Genomic DNA, 18,054 nt, shown 5'->3' with positions numbered 1-18,054 from the left:
TTAGGCTTGACAAGCAACGTCAATCACAATGATATGGCGTGGCGATGGCGTCCATTGAAGATAATACTTATTTTGTATGAAAAATAGCGAGTCTAAATACTTCATAATTTTTAAAAGTTGTTGAACAAATGTGTCGCCGGAGTACAATCTATGTTTTAATTATTTGCTCGTGTTACAGGCCACACCCGGTATATTGACGAAGCTAAAGAAACTTTGAATAGCGATTCATATATTGACACTTATACGACGCATATCACTGAAAGTTATAAATCCCTTTTGAATAAATATATCCCGTCTGCAGCTTTGAATATTACCCAATACACCATTTACTGCTATATTTTTTTATTGGTTATTAAAAGTGTATGTGAAGTCCCCAATCCGCATTGGGCTAGCGTGGGGACTATAGCCCAAGCCCTCTCGTGCATGAGAGGAGGCCTGTGCCCAGCAGTGGGACGTATATAGGCTAAATTATTTATTTTATTAAAAGTTTAATCCGTTAAAACAAAATTATATACACATATCAAACCTCTTAAACGGCATTAATAGTATACAACGATACAAGTGCGAACAGTAGAAACGTGTTTTCGGCTATCCAATTGACAGATAAACAGACAACTATAACTTGTAAAATAACTGATATGATTACATAAACGCATTAATCTCATGGACTATACGACAGGTGGGTGATGTACGGCTGTCGCCGGGACTAATTACGCCAACGCCAATTAGCTAATGTATGTAGGTCTGTCTGTGCGACTGAGCGGCTAAACTATTTGCCTCTCTAAATCAAAGGTGCTATAAAAGTCTGCTATCAGATATATCGGAGCAACAAGGTGGTCATAAATATCTAAACATTATTATATAAGGTGTTAGATTACATGTAACTCGGCATTGTCAGGATCCGAAAAGTCTACATTGTGAAATCCGAGCTAATTATTTAAGCTTTAATTATTTTTTAGGGTTCCGTACCTCAAAAGGAAAAAACGGAACCCTTATAGGATCACTCGTGCGTCTGTCTGTCCGTCCGTCTGTCACAGCCGATTTGCTCCGAAACTACTGGACCAATTAAGTTGAAATTTGGTACACATGTGTAAGTCTGTGACCCAAAGACGGATATGTAACGTCAACAAATGAATTTTAAACATAAGGGCTACTTTTGGGGGGTACAAGATAACATTTAAAAACAAAATTTGCAAACTATATTGTGTTACATATCAAACAAAAGAGCTCGTTGTGAGAATCTCAAATATTTTTTTTTTATAAATTTACGATAAAAAGTTTAGAAGTTATTCAAGAAAATAGACAAAAAATGACCATTCCCCCCCCTCTATCTCCGAAACTACAGGGCCTAAAATTCTGAAAAAAATACACAAAATAGTCCTTTACCTAAAGATGACAGGAAAACCTATTAGAAATCTACAGTCAAGCGTGAGTCGGATTTAAGACCAAAAATGCGGTTTAGGTTTTTTAGGGACACAGCCGCAATGGTTTAAGTGAAACGTGATGTAGACAGCTATTGCGAAGGCCCTAGGCCGATATCCGCATAAGGCCGAAGGCTCGAAGTGTCCCGAAGAGGCATGCCTTTACTTCAAGCGTGAGTCGAAATGACGACAAAAAATGTGACTAGGCTGTATCTGGCACACAACCGCATTGGTACAAGTGTAGTACTGATTGATTAGGTTACTATTGTTACGTGTTTTAAAAAGCACTATACAGGGTGGCAAAAAAATTAACTAAGTGTATTCCCGTTGCCAACGTGCAACCCCGAAACCTCGAGGAAAAATTTGGCTGTTTCATACATTTTGGATGGTCCGTTTTCTATGGGAGGATACATTTTTTTTTCACAATTTCGGGGTTGGTCCCATAGTAAAAGTTGTAAAGCTCAGTATAATCCGAAAACCTCCCCGGCTACGGGAATGCACTTATTTTTTGGCCAGCCTGTAGGTATTATCTCTCTTCGGCATTCGCTTTTAAAACACTTGCGGAAGTTGTAGGAAGCGCAACCCGTCGGACGCTCCGAGCTATCAGCCCTACGCGGAGCTCGGTCTTCAGTCTTCGCATTTGGACACTTGTACTACTGTTCGGCATTTAATCTTCCTATCTAAGCTACTTTGCAAAGTTGCAGAGATATACGCCACCACGCCAGAAAACTTCATGTTACATCTGGTTTTTGATTGACCCATTCGGGTTTTTCAAGACGTTTCACTCACGTCACGTTTCATGTATACACTGTGTAACATGAGGAAACCGAATAATTTTAACCACGCATTTCTGAGGTCAAAAGAAGGAAAAAATTTAATATGAGTTTAGGTCAATTTCGCTAAAAAACAAAAAAAAATATTTTTGTTTTGTTTTTTCCATTTTTTGAATGTATTTGTACATAAAAAATAAATGTAAACTTGTCACTTAAAATTATTTTTTAATTTTTTTTTCGTAAAACCTATTTTGCAAAGTGTTACTTGTCACTTTTTGACGGTTTACTAACGAATGGGCCAAAATCGTTTCCCAAAGTATCACATCCCAAACTATGTTTCCCAAATTATCATTTCCCAAAAAAATGTTTGGCAAAACAACTTATCGCAAATTTTCAGTTAGCAATAGTCTCTTTTGGCAAGTTATTGTTTAGCAAATAATTACTTGGACAAGTTTCATTTTACCAAATATTATTTAGTCAAATGTATCATTAAGCATAACTTACATGTCCCAAAATATTGCATGGCATACAATTTACATACCAATAAAGTGGAGGCTGCAGAATTTTATTTGTCTAGTATTTAACTGATCATTACATATACATAGTAAAAAGTAACGTCAAAAAAAAACATTCTTACTGCCAAAAATATGTAGTAAATGATCACTAAAATTAAAACTCCATTTTAATGTAAAACGACAACGAAATTTGTTACATCTTGCTATTCTATTAAAGCAAATAACACCAAAGTAATCATTGTAACCCAAAAATAGTAAATAACCACCAATATTCAAACCACATTTTAGTTTAAAATGTCATGCAATTTTTTTACATCTCGTTATTCTATTAAATTAATGAATCCACTTCGATGACCTTTTTTTAGTACATAGAATTTCGTTTCTGTAAGGACCGCAGTTCTAACCTAACCTAACCCACTTTTCTAATAGCATTTCGATTCTGTGAGGGTGACAGTTCTAACCTAACCTAACCCACTTTTCTGATAGCGGTTCCGTTTTGTGAGGATCGCAGTTCAAACCTAACCCAACCCACCCAAATTACGTAGAATTTAACGTACCTATTATAACATAACAAAAAGTACTTTAAATAGAGATGCCTATTTGTCAAATTTGCGAAGTGACAATTTTGACCAAACATCTTTTTGGAATATAATATTAGACAATAAAAAACGTTTGCTAAATAAGTTTTTGTCCTAATAACATTTGACAAAGTAAAATCATGCCAAATGATCATTTGACCAAATAAATTATATGCGAAGTGTAACTTTGCTAAAGGTTCCTTTGGGAAATGAAACTATTGCGATAAGTTTGTTGGGAAGTGAAATTTGGCGAAATGTATTTGGCCGAAACGAAAGTACACCCTTTTTGACATTTATCAATAAGGATATTTAGACTACGTCCCATAGCAGCAACATCGCCATCAGAAGGGCGTTTTGCAATAGGTAACAATAAAAACATGTTTTTTTTTAAATTGGTATTAATTCTGAAACTAGGCGAATTTCAAAAAAGTTTATAGGAAATTTTTGTCTCTAAATATGATCAGGAATACGCTGTTGAAATTATTCGGTTTCGTCATGTCACACCGTGTATACAAAAAAAAATGTTGAAAATTGTGTGATGTACGGAACCCTTGAAACGCGAGTCTGAACTCGCACTTGACCAGTTTTTTCATAATCTGTAATGTGGGGTGTACACACTCGTCGAGAGACCCGCCGCTCGATTCGGGAAATGAATAAGAGATGCACTAGATATGAAATAGTAAAGATATGTGACGTTCCACGGCAAAATGTGCCTTATGGCGGCTGGCGTCGCGATTCGGTAAATTAATTAGAGATTCACTAGATATGAAATACTAAATTGATGTGACGTTCCACGACAAAAGGTACCTTATGGCGGCTAGCGCTTACGTCGCATAGCGCCGCAATAATATTGGAGCGACGTTAATAATCATCCCTTTAGGTAGTAGATAGGTACCTTTATCCGTGGGACGTCACATATCTTTACTATATCGTATCAAGTTAATCTCTAATTCACTTTCCGAATCGCGCCGCCGGAGACAGGCCGAAAACGAGTGTATACTGTATACATGCTGCTCCATACTCGTCTCGCAGTTCCTTGTCTCGTCTTGTCCTTCTCCGATTGGATCGGAGTGGTGCCGAGACTCTCGACGAGAGGCTCTCGACCAGTGTGTACATTCGACATAAAAGTAAAGTTGGCAATTCAGGGGATATCGAGTTATGAACACTCCGCCACTTATAGATAGCTACAATAGCATCATATCTATGATATCAAGCTATATAAAAGAATAAACTGATAATATCAAAGTGATTTCCCGCTACAATTAAATCATTTATTACAACATATATCAATGTGCTAAAAATACGTTTGTCCGTCCATCTGTCCGACGTTCGTATCTCGATAACGTTAATTGCGGAATTTGGAGCGGATGTGCGGATTCAACTGCCAGGAATCTGCCAAATTCTGAAACGTCTGGGGAATGGGATTAACTTGTTTCAGTCTAGATTAGACAAAAACGGAACTAGTGAAGTCATAAGAAATACCGTTTGTGACCATCTTGCCCTAGTAAACATTACGGGACTTTTTTGACCAGTAACGCAAGAGACATAACATTATATATAGTGGCTTTGTGAGCTTAAGACCTCGCGAAAAACTTGTTGAGCTATTATCACAGACCCTACTGGCATTTAAGTCCACCAGTGAACATTATATATTATACGATTTATACTGTATCTAGAAAACGAAACGACAGAAAAATTATATCTAACTACCGAACCTGCTCACAAAATCTAACGAGAATATCGATTGAGAAATCCGACCTGCAGAGAACATCCGGACATACGAAAGCATTTTTGCCTTAGGTAAAACAGAGACCTTCGCTAACGCTCGGTTAATTATTATACTTCATTTCAGATAACATTAGACTAGATTCTAGAATATCACAGAACCAGACATTCGAAACCTTTTCTGTGAAGTTGTACAGCAAACCACGATTTAGATACAAAGTGAACGAATACAAAAGCAAATTGTAGACAATGTGACATTAATGACACCTGACACCGAACGTTGTTGACCTCTGCCTCTTTAGTGTGTGTTTTATACAGAAACTTTCTTTAATAAGGTAAATGGGCTTGGCAACTGTCAAAGGTTTGCATAGATGGCGCCATCATAGCTTGCCCCTTTTTCTATGAGATTTGGCTTAAAGGGCTGGCATCCAGGGTATAAAAAAAACAAAAATTTGACACAATTCTAGGATTGACAGGGCAAGCTATGATGGCGCCATCTGCTAAAAACTTCCAGCGGCCAACCCCATTACAATGACGTGAAAGTCGCTAAAATGGTTGGTGGATAAATTGGGTGGAAATCGTAGTTCTGCAGAATAATAAAATATAATGTTTGTATAAATAGTAGAGATGCACCGGATATCCGGTTACTATCCGGTATCCGGCCTATCCGGCCATTATTTAACTATCCGGCCGGATACCGGATAATGACCTACTTACCGGCCGGATACCGCTTGATTTCGGAGTAAACAAATTGGATTTAAGAAACAGATACGGTCAATTACGGTCATATTCGTACCTGTTTATTATTTTAAAACTATTTAATCATTCCACTGACTTGCACGCGCACTCATTTCGTACCTAGAAATGAATCTGCGCGAACGTTTACTAGGAAACAGGTCAAACCTGCAGAATGCGCACCTGAAAAACCGAAATGTAGGTATAGTTCCGCTGGCCGAATATTCGGCGGCCGGATACCGGATATCCGGCCGATGTTATGGCCGAATATCCGGTATCCGGTATCCGGCCAAACAACTATCCGTTGCATCTCTAATAAATAGACCATAGAAAGGGCCTTATGTCTCTTGGGTTACCCATGAGAAATTAGTGGCGTAGGATTAATAGTTGGATATAGATACGAAACTTACCATCTAGACTCCGTTTATTCGATTATATGAAATCGAATTACAGTATCGTTAAAGAGGTTACTTCTAATCGCGGGGAAACTTTGATCATCGAATTTTGACCAATAAGTAGTTGAGAATTTTATGATCTGGTTGGAAACCTAAACAGATATATAATTATGAAAGCGTTTATAAAATATTTCCTTTGTAGTTTAAAAATCGAAGACGCGACACAAAGTAACAGTTAACAGGTATCAGACATTTTCATGCTTATAATACAAGTATTAGCAGTGTTTTATAGCCTTGATTTACGTGGATATATGGCACATACTGGTGCAACATTCGCCAGTAAAACTCGGCCCAATGACTGGAAAGATAGCGAGCGCGCTGGGGCATATACACCCGCGATAATAATATAGACAAGCCAATGTGTACGGAAAAACTCGATTCACTAATTTCGCGTTAAGCTGGCGAAGTTGTTTATTCACGTATTTTTCGGGTTGGGGAATTTTTTAGGTTGTACCCACTACTTAAAGCGAGTCGCACTGAACTCAGTTAGCGGACTGATCAATGCCACTCAGCAGTGAACTTAGAAATATTCCTTAGGTACTATGATGGCTCCTCTACACGATGGGTCAGCGCCGGCCACTCCAAGGGACGCATTTATGCGTTAGAGGGAGCAAGGGATATTGCTATCTCAATCTACCGCTGCGTCCCTTTGAGTGGCCGGCGCTGGCCTATCGTGTAGAGGAGCAATGAAATTTAGCAAGCTCTTGAACAGCAGTTGAACGGTTTTGTGCGACCGACCCTTAAGCAGGCCACTGACGAGCCTTCCAAATGGATGCCGTTACAATGGATTCATCCAAATGGACGGCTTCCTAATATTAAACATTGTACGTTTTTGACATTCACGGACCGATTTTGGATTGCAGCCACGCTATTTGGACTGTTGGAAGGCTCGTCTGTGGCCACCTTTATTCTCAGTCTGCCCTGATTTTATTTATTTATTTAATCTTTATTGTACAATACATGAAAAAACAAATGGCAATCAAACATATCTTTCATGTTATAAGAGGCCTAGGCCTCAGGTCATAGGCCTCCCATTAAAAGAATACTATAGACACTATAGCTCTATGTAGAATTTATGTAACGCCATTACTAATCATCTAATATTTTGTTACAGGTAATTTTCTCACGTTTCTCCTGGACAACCCCGTACTGAACGACGTTGCCTTTTGGTAACATCAATGGAACAGGCTAAGAATTTCATGATCCGGCGGATTTTACGATCGGCCGCCGACATATAGGAACATGGTGAATACCCCGTTTTCGATACCTCGTATTTACAATGTAAATTTATGGCCATTTTAGGTTGAAATCGGTCTAAAATTTATTAAGGCTGACTCACGTTAGCCCGGGCCGTGTCCGGGCCGGAGCTTCCGGCGCATCGTTTTCTGTGGAAAGCATCACGTGATCGCCTTTCATGGCATAGAAAAGTAAGCGCCGGAAGCTCTGGCCCGGACACGGTTCGGTCTAACGTTAGTCATCCTGGAGGCGCCCACAGATTACCAGTTCGCCGGAAGGTATCAGCCTGTCAGTTGTTCGGAACTGTCACCTTCTACGATTAACTAACAGAATTGTCGTCCGGCGAACTGATAATCTGTGGGCCCCTTTACCTACATCAAAACTAAAATGTAGTAAACTGAGAGCAATTGTACCATAAATACAACTGGTACTAAACTGAAGCACTCAATGCATTTAATATGAGTGCAATCTGAGCCTGCTCAGTGTCAGGCGGCCTCGCGTATATATAGCTGGTTCAATTCCGGCCGTGTTAACATTGCTTGCATGAGCATTTATCGGGGAAACCAGTGAAACGATGTATAAGCAAACTGGTGCAGCCATAGTCAGAATGTAGGCGAAGTTTTGCATGTTTATTAGGTAGTAGAGATGCAACGGATAGTTGTTTGGCCGGATACTGGATACCAGATAATCGGTATGACCATCGGCGCAAATATCCGGTATCCGGCCGCCGAATATTCGGCCAGTGGAACTATACCTACTTTTCGGTTTTTCAGGTGAGCATTCTGCAGGTTTGACCTGTTTCCTAGTGAACGTTCTAGGTTTCAAATGATTGCGCGTGCAAGTCAGTGGAATGTTTAAATTGTTTTAAAATAATAAACAAGTGCGATTATGATCAAAACTGTTTCTAAAATCCAATTAGTTTACTCCGAAATCAAGTAATGTTACTATCCGGTATCCGGCCGGATATTATAATCATGACCGGACAGGCCGGATACCGGATAGTAACCGAATATCCGGTGCATCTACATTTATTAGCAGTGGGGGGACGCTCCTCCTTTCGGGAATTCTCGGCATCGTTCGGCTCAGCGTTGCTCCGATTTTATTAGGGATGACACAACTTGACGTCTCTTTGCGTTCCACGACCACAAATAAGATAATGACTTGAATTTTGACAACCCTAAATAGCCGAAAGGAATAGTGTCATACATTAGACAGCATGATTCGTCCCTGAATCGCTGTCAAACTTCGGTTCTGTAGGAAGTGTCATTTCTGTACGGTAGTACTATTATTTATTCTGTTAAGTATATTAGTCAACTTATCCTGGCTGACTGTTAACAAATCAATACATTTTAATACACATTTTGGGGGATAAAGATGTTTTATTGTTGGTGGCCGGGTTGGTGTCCCGGTGAGATATAGCCCTTAGCCTCGCCACTGTTATGTAAGCAAATGTAATAGCATTTCCTGACTGACAGTTTGGCACGCCATCTGTCGGTCGAGTGACGGTAACCCGACGCACTTAGGTTTTTAATTAATGCTGCAAATAGACCGTTAAACACACATTATAATTAAACGCTTTAATATTTAGGCCACATTGGTGCCTAACTTCGCCCAAGTAAAATATAATAATTTTTCTTCGCGCACCCATTCCGAACTTTGCCTTATCATTTATTATTATGTAAATTATACTATAACTTAATCCTAAATGTTGAATACGCCCATGTATCCCACAATTTAATTTATTATTGAATTATGATTTAATGTTCGTTAAGGCGAAGTTATGTACTAAAGTAAGCGAGTAAGTAAAGTAAATACACTTTATTGGACCACAAAGAAAAATACAATAACACAGAGGTGAATTTACGGTACCTATTTTTTCATCCTGATTTTCAATGAATTGCGTGGTGCGCTTACTTACTTATACTATTTCCACCTTTGTGTGTAATTTCACTAATTTCATTCATTCGCCTCTAAATCGCAAGACCTAACAGGAGACAAGAATTCCAATTTTCCCCTCTACTTATATCCTATTCTCCTCGCGGAATAAATTTCCGTAACAATCCCGTACGAGGGGGCGCTTATTGCGAGCCCGATTTATGGGGTCACGGGTTCGAATCCTGAGTGAGTATATCACCGTAGTTAGGTGTCACATACAAGTAACATGCGTTTGAGCACGTAAAAATATATTGGGAGGGTTACACATAACCTATGTAGACGTAAAAATACCCTATTAGAATAGGCTATTTTTAGTTTCAGTAAATAGAGTATTTGCTCGGTCTGCCTTTATCGGTAGTGTAGTGACTCTGCCTATGAAGCCTTTAACTAATATATTATACTCGTACGGTTATTTTGTTATTTCTGACCATACTCTGATTCTGTGGGGTGAATGTGTTGATCATGCTGCGTTTTCATGGTTGGCTCCCTGACTACTATAAAAGTTTCTCAGTGTGACCTATATATCCACTCCTCAAAATCACCGTACATTTATATTTAAATGATAGCAGAGAGGTGGGACTCGGATATTCTCCGCCGATATACCGACCTACACGTCTTACGACATAGAAAATAAGTATTTTTATTTATGATTTAAGTTCACTAATGTAGTTTTATAAGTGTCTTGTAACTAACAAACTATGGATCTCAGGAATCTGAAAATAAATTGTTTTTTTTTCGTGTTACACGTTAAAACAAGCGATTTGCTCTTTGATAGACCTAAAATTAAGACAAATATTAAATTGGTTCCGTGATTTCTCTGTAACTCCATAGACATTTTTGGTAACGCCGGAGACGTGAAAAGTGTCGATCTAAAAGTTGATTCGCTCCTAATTGAATTTATAACATATTGTGTTTTTTGGTCTCTCATTTGACGTATAATGTATTCTTAAAGTTAACCCCGAGTCCCACAGATGCGATATCGCGTCCGAAATGACAAAATCAATTCTAAATTAAAAGACTCATGTTTTTTTTTGGCCAAATTTAGTTCCCTCTGGGACTCCAGGGGAAAAAAATGTATGCGGAAAAAGTATCGCCGACGGCAAAAATACGTTTCTTAAAAGTCGATTGACCTAATTACGTTTCGGCCACGTATTTATTAAAAAAATGGAACTCGACTTCCATCGAGCTATACCGAGAAAATTAATTTGAGGTTCGGAAATTTAGTAATAAATATGTAGACTTCAAGAAAGTATGCAGCGATTCTGATAGTCCACGCAGTGCAAGTATTATTTTAGCACTTGCACTGCGTGGGCTATCAAACTCGCTGCAGACTTTTCTTAGTCTAACTCTACTACCGTTTTGCTACCAGTAATACAGAAGTTTTTCAAATACTTGGGAGGAGTGAAAGACTTTTAGTAAAAATACCCTTTTCAAAGTATTAGGCACAATAGGCACATACATATTAGCAGTTGAAAATAGAGTAGTACTTACTAGTAGTATGTAATATTTATTACATTTATCTACAATTATAGTCAGACCGTAAAAAGTCTGCAGCGATTTTGATAGCCCACGCAGTGCAAGTGTCATTTTAAACGTCAATCTTCTATGAAATTATGACGTATACATAACACTTACACTGCGTGGGCCATCAAATCCGCTGCAGACTTTTATTGGTGCGACTATACCTACCTTTTACGTAAAGTCAACTTGCACCTTCCAAATTAAAGTTTTAACTGTTTTCACAGCCGTTAGCAGAATAATAAACTCGCGTAAGTCAGGAGACATTCTTTGCTTAATTTCCTTTTCTCAGACACCACTGGTTCTCGATACATTTTCGAATGAGATTTCTTTTCACTCTTTTCTGATATTCGGCCCAATTCGAACTTTAAGAAAGGAATAAACAAACATAATAAAACTTACAAAACTATAGATAAAAAAATTGCCCCAGTGGCCCATTTTATAAAGCTACAAGTTACAATTTACAAGCGGAAGTCTCTTTCTAACTCTATGTGTTAGAACGAGACTTCCGCTTGTAAATTGTAACTTGTAGCTTTATAAAATAGGCCACAGGTCGCCGTCAACGGGCAAGGTATAAGACAACTTTAAGATACGTGAGTTAATATGATATGATGATGATATATATGTCAGTGTCAAATGTGACATTTCTTCAAACAAAAACGTCACTTTTGACACTGACACATCTAATCCATATATTTTCTAGATCTATTAACTGTGATCTATCTTTAGTTCGAATTGGGCCGAATTGACGTTTTTACATTCTGGAGAATTTGATTTGAGTGTAGCTTACGAACTTTAGTTTTCTCAGAATGCTTTAAGGCTGAGTTTTTTTTTTATTTTTTTTATTTATTATGAATGGGCTTACTCATGGCCACAGACTAGCCGAGGCGTAGACGTGGCCTACGATGGAGCGAGCTCGCCCAGAAGGTGCCTGTTCACTCTTGAGTTTCGGTTGGCTAATGTAGATTTTTTAATATGAGTTATTTTGTTATTTCGGAATATACAATATATAAATATCATTAGACGTAACACAGTTTAAGTACTAGAATTTAAAACAAGTAGTTTTCATAAGTGAATGGCTCATTGCATATTACATTGAATTATACCTACAGCGATTATTTTTTTTTTCAGATAAAAACAATATTTTATTTCATAAGAATTACATCATAAATCATATACAACTAAACCTATTACAAATTAAAACTTATACCTTAACACACTCGATCAATTACTTATAAAATTATGGTACAATCACCTGCAATAATATGTTACGTTAAACAACGAAGGCCGCAAAATATCTGACACGATCTTATTTTTAGAACCATAAGAGAGTGTTACATATTTTTGCGGCCTTCGAAGAGTAACATATTATTGCAGGTGACTTTACCTGATCTAGAAACAATTTTCTGTAGCTACTCGTTATAAGACTAGTTTTAACAAATTCACTGACAAGAACCCATTGTCGCGGAGCTAAGAGATTTAATATCAAATGTAATATTCATATACATATTTATAGCGACATAAGAACACACAATAATTATAGTATGATAGGGTTACTATAAGCAAGCTTGCCTATTAATTATTATCTTACTGGAGTCTCTACTACAACCATTGCATCATCTCTCTCTCTCTCTTACTGATAACCAGATACACACTCTGGTGACGGAGGACATGTACTCTCTCAGTCCTCCTCGGGTAACCTCTCTTGGTCTTGCCTGACACTCTGCCTCGGCCTGGCAAGACCCATACATACTATGAGCATGGTGGCGGGAACCTCTTGTTCCCTGACGGGCCTCCAACCATCCCCAAATAGCTCGCCTCTTCCTCCATAGACACACCATGCTCCTCTATAGGTTACCCTCTCTTACTCTCACTCATGGCTTCGGGCCTTACGCTAAGCTTGACGCCAGCTGCCTGACAGCCCTATACATGATGCCTCTGGCCAGATACTTTAGGCCAGGAACTAAACTGTACATAAGTCTTATGAAAGCTTGCCATCTCAACATTACCGTCCTCGGAGTAATTAACAATGGAGCCGCCATTAACAGGCGTTCCCCTCTGTCGAAAATAGGCGGCCAATGGTCAACCTCATGTCAACCATATGTATGGACTGACGTTTATCTGACATGACGTACCTATACATTTGATGTGCCCCTCCCCCGCAAAAAACGGCAGACTATTTTGTATCGAAAATTTTAGACATGGCGTCTCCGTTGGTTATATCCTCCAAGTTACCGTCACATCATCGATAATGACTATTAAAGGGGAAACTCACCAAGAGTAGCTGGCTCTGTACACTGCTCATACCATAAGCAGTCTGCACCTGTTTCCATCAGGTCTCCTTGCCTCTCCTATAGGTATTACCTTTTATTTTCTCACTTATTCTTCTCGCGCCGCCGTTACGACTCGATATTCAACTATTTCTTTTTCAGCTCAGTGTTACCAGGATGTAAAAAGCGAATGACAGTTACCTGTATTATTGGTCCGTATCGCGCATCATCGCGACACCCATGGTTTACCGACGTTTCGACACAGGTTTCACTGGTCGTGGTCGCGGCTGACTGATGTCCCAGCAAAATGTCAAAACAGAGATTTGTGCAACTACCCGACGAAAAGTCTATAAATGTGAGTTAATATGTGTACAAAACGCGAAAGTTTAAAATATTATAAACAGCCTGGCAAAAAAGAGTAGAAATTAAAAAGTGGCAACACTGTAGCGTCGTCCCGTTCTCTTATATAAACTGATTTGAAAGGGACGACACTACGGCGTTGCCACTTTTTAATTTCTAAAGAACCCAAGGGCTCATTTTGTTTTGATAATGGGGCGCTCGGCACAGAAAGTGTTAAGTGAGTTACAATCGAGACTAGATATTGTAGTAGCGCATTACAAACTAAAATGTCGTCATATACTAATACTTTTATATACATAGGTACATAATGTTTGCTGATGAGTCTGTAGCATATGGACGTTTATGGTGACATGGAACTTAATGAAATTCTTAACGAACACTATTAAATTCCACGGAGAAGGTAGTGCTTATTTTTATAAAATTAAATTTATTAAATGCCTCTTTCTTACTTTTCCTTACAATTGAATGACGGTAATATTCAATTTCTGACCGCAGCTGCACTACTAGTACGAACGCGTCGGTGTTATTGTCAATTTCCATAGTGAAATGAATGGTAGTGCAGCTGTCGTTGGAAATGGACTGTCACCTTAAGGGGCTTAAGGTAAACGTACTGGTGCTCGATGCGGTCCCAGTATATACGTCATTTTAACTGTCAATTTAGGTGACAGTAGGGTGTTATCTATTGGGCATTAGCATGTCGAGCACTAATAGTACGTTTACCTTAATCCGGCAGTATCACCAATCCAGCATAGAAGAAAATTTTAGGTACTTGGCAAAAATCGAAGTTCGTCAATTGCGGGCATTTTTCTCCGTCACTCTAATTACGTCATAATGAGAGTAATAGAGAAAGCTCCCCGTAATTTGTGAATTTCGGTTTTCGCGGTAGTCCCCCTGGATTGTCGAGCGCCTACTGTAGAATGACACTCAAATAAATATATTTTGAAACTCTGCATTTCACGCCCCGTTTTAACAAATTTTACTTCATATCTCTCGCATCTGTTCCGAGGGCCACTTAGTTCTTTATTTGCCTCTCTATCGCTCCAATAATCAGCGACAGAGAAGCAGATAACATTCGATATTCGCGGTAAACCCTCCCGCATAACTTAAGTGAAGTATTTGAGTTATCGTTCAAAAACCGCCACCTCGCCATATTAAGACCTCTCCACACGAGAGCTCTTCGAAAACCTGACGCATCTTACACCCTATTGGTTATATACTGGGTGAAACAAAAGGTTATATGTCTGTAAGAAAAGGGTATTTACTGGATGAAACAGAAGGTTATATGTCTGTAAGAAAAGGGACTTAAAGTAAGAAATCAGGATTTTGTGAATGGTATTAATATTTCAATGTATTATTAATTATTTTTAAATTGGTGGCTATGATGTTGTTTTGTAATATATTTTGTATGCATGTGCCTAGATTTAAGAATTCAAACACAATGTAATATTGTTATTGAATGAATGATGATGATGATGATGAATAAAAAAAGCAACTTTAAAATGCAATTTTCGTGAAGAAAGGGAACATACCTACATATAAAAGCAGCCAGGTGCGAGTCCGACTTGCGGACGAAGGATTCCGTACCATTACGCAAAAACGCCAAAAAAAATTACGTTTGTTGTACGTATGGGAGCCCCAACTAAATATTTATTTTATTTTGTTTCTAGTATTTGTTGTTATAGCGGCAACAGAAATACATCATCTATGTAAATTTCAACCGTCTAGCTATCACGGTTCATGAGATACAGCATGGTGACAAACAGACAGACGGGTGGACAGACGGACAGCGGAGTATTAGTAATGAGTCCCGTTTTTACCCAAAAAAGAAAACTAAATCCCAAAAATTTAGAATATGCTTTAAAACTTTAGTGTCGTTTAAAAAGACTTACGTCTTTACAGTTCTGTGACGTCATCAAACGTGACGTATCTTCCAATAGGCTCTCGAGAATTTCATATTTTAACCGAACAAAGACACTTTAGAAGCTCTTTAAAAGCGCTTATACAGCTAGATCTTGTCGAGGGTTAGATAAGGCCTTAAATTCTTCGGCAGACGCATTTTAAGCTAGATCTGGATTATACGATCAACTCTTATAATATATCTGATTTATATGATTATATCTGTAAATCGGAGTGGCTCACCCGCTCGAACTTATGTTATTAAAGAATGACTCACGTTAGAACAGACCGTGTCCGGCGCATCGTTTACTATGTAAAGCATCACGTGGTCACCTGTCATTGTCATAGAAAAGTAAGCGCCCGAAGCTTCGGCCCGGACACGGTCCGGTCTAAAGTGAGTATCCTTTAATGGCGGCGCAAAGCCAGGAAATTAGAAAAGAACAAAAGAGATACTCGTACCTATAGCACGACGACGAAACTTACAACGGACGATGTTGCCATCGTGCCATAGTCTAATAAAACATGGTCTTCTCTTCCCAGAGTGACACAAGCCTACGTCACAATAACATGGCCGCTATATATAGCGCTATCGCATATTATCATATAGCGCTGTCGCATGATGACGTAGGCTTGTGTCAGTCAGGTGACCTAGAAAAGACGGGAAGGGAGTACATACCAGGCGGAGTATATTATTATACCATGCATCGTGCGAACTTTTGAAAATATACTTCGGTTTAAAAAAAAAGCTCAGCTGTGTTCAGCCATATTACTAGCTACCAAAATTATACTGCTGAATTAATACTACACGGTAACGATGTAGGTAGTCGATATAAAACTGTAAATAAATTAAATTTAGACAGGTTTTCGTGATTTTTGCCTATCACGCAAACTTGTTGAAGGTTTTAGTTGCCCTTGCAATTATAGTATATAGTACATTTAAACTGTTTATTTTAATATAGAATTAAATACATACAATTAACTTAGGACTAATCTTACATTTTTAAGATTATCAGAACTAACGATGATATAATTTATATCAATTTGATGTCAAAAAGTACGTTCGAATTGGCCTCATATTTCGTCTTTTATGTTTTCGACGTGTTTAATAAAAGAACCTGCAATAGGGTTCATTATGTGGTATTATAGTATATAGTTATCACGGCATCCGGCCTTGATTAAAATGTGTCAAAAATTCAAAGTAAAAATAACAATTTTGCGTTAATCCGGGTCTTAAGTGCAGTTTATTTAGGATGCATGTCAAAATCGATCAAATTTACATCCACTTCTATCAACTACCCTACACCACAAAATGCTTCAACGATTTCATAGAATATATTGTTAACAATTTAAAATCTTTCAACGGCACTTAAAACGAAATCACTCATTTGTTCATTACTTAATTTCTCAATCTCTTCCGTTTCAAACAACTTCACGCTACACACAAACACACACACACACATACTACACTTAACAATCACAAAACACAAACACCATATCCCGACTAGAACAATTACACACCCGAAAACAACGTGTATTCCGTTAGCGCCGCGTTTCCAGGAACATAACACTATTATCTAAAAAAAAAGACTCGTTGTTTTCAGTCAGGAATCTGGCCGCTGTCCATCGGTGTACGCAATATCCCTGCAGGATAATGTCCTTACATTCATTAGTCATGCGCGCGTGCGGCAGTCACCTTGACGGCTAATGGGCAATTAAGGCTGCATATGTCAGTTACGGCTACCGACATAAGTGGTGCAAATAGACGCCGTGTTTAGAACTAGAGATGCAACGGATAGTTGTTTGGCCGGATGCCGGATACCGGATATCCGGCCTGACCATCGGCCAATCATCCGGTATCTGGCCGCCGAATATTCGGCCAGCGGAACTATACCTACATTTCGGTTTTTCAGGTGCGCATTCTAAAGGTTTGACCTGTTTCCTAGTGAAAGTTCGCGCGTACTCATTTCTAGCTTCGAAACGTGCAAGTCAGTGGAATGATTAAATTGTTTTAAAATAATAAACAAGTACGATTATGACCGTGTCTGTTTAAATCCTATTTGTTTACTCCGAAATCAAGCAATGTTACTATCCGGTATCCGGCCGAATAGTAGGTCACTATCCGGTATCCGGCCGGGTAGTAAAATAATGGCCGGATAGGCCGGATGCCGGATAGTAACCGGATATCCGGTGCATCTCTATCAGAACCATGTAACGTTAGCATTTCAGGAGGCCTAGCCAAGATGACAATGGTTGAATGAAAACGCCAATCGAAATTTAAAAAATGTATCACGTGACTTTTCGTAGCATTTTTTCTATGCGCTTGTCAATTGTCGATGTACGAGTGTTCTTGTTGGCAAGCACTAGGTACTAGGGCCTAGCCAACATGACAATCGTTGATAAAAAATGCCAATAGAAACTTAAGTATGGAAATAGACAATCTTTAATAGTTAACCAAAAAGCTTACTATACATTGACTGAGCAAGCGGCGAAAAATAGATATACCTACAACTAAAATTAAAAAGTACGGAAGACTTTAAAACATCCTATATGTATATGTACCTACAATTAATGAATGAAATTTTTTATTTCAGGCAACTAGTGGCCCATACACAAACACCTTAAAAGTAGAATACATAT

General features: G+C 38.5%; 1 protein-coding gene across 1 annotated transcript in view; it reads left to right on the top strand.

The window, feature by feature from the left end:
* Positions 1-18,054, top strand: part of LOC134676187 (RNA-binding protein Musashi homolog 2-like) — a 199,859-nt gene that overhangs the window by 102,829 nt on the left and 78,976 nt on the right. The gene's annotated exons all lie outside the window — the stretch shown is intronic.

The sequence above is a fragment of the Cydia fagiglandana genome, chromosome 24 (genome assembly GCF_963556715.1).
Source record: "Cydia fagiglandana chromosome 24, ilCydFagi1.1, whole genome shotgun sequence".
Classification (NCBI taxonomy): Eukaryota; Metazoa; Arthropoda; class Insecta; order Lepidoptera; family Tortricidae; genus Cydia; species Cydia fagiglandana.
This window is presented reverse-complemented; position numbering and strand designations above follow the sequence as displayed.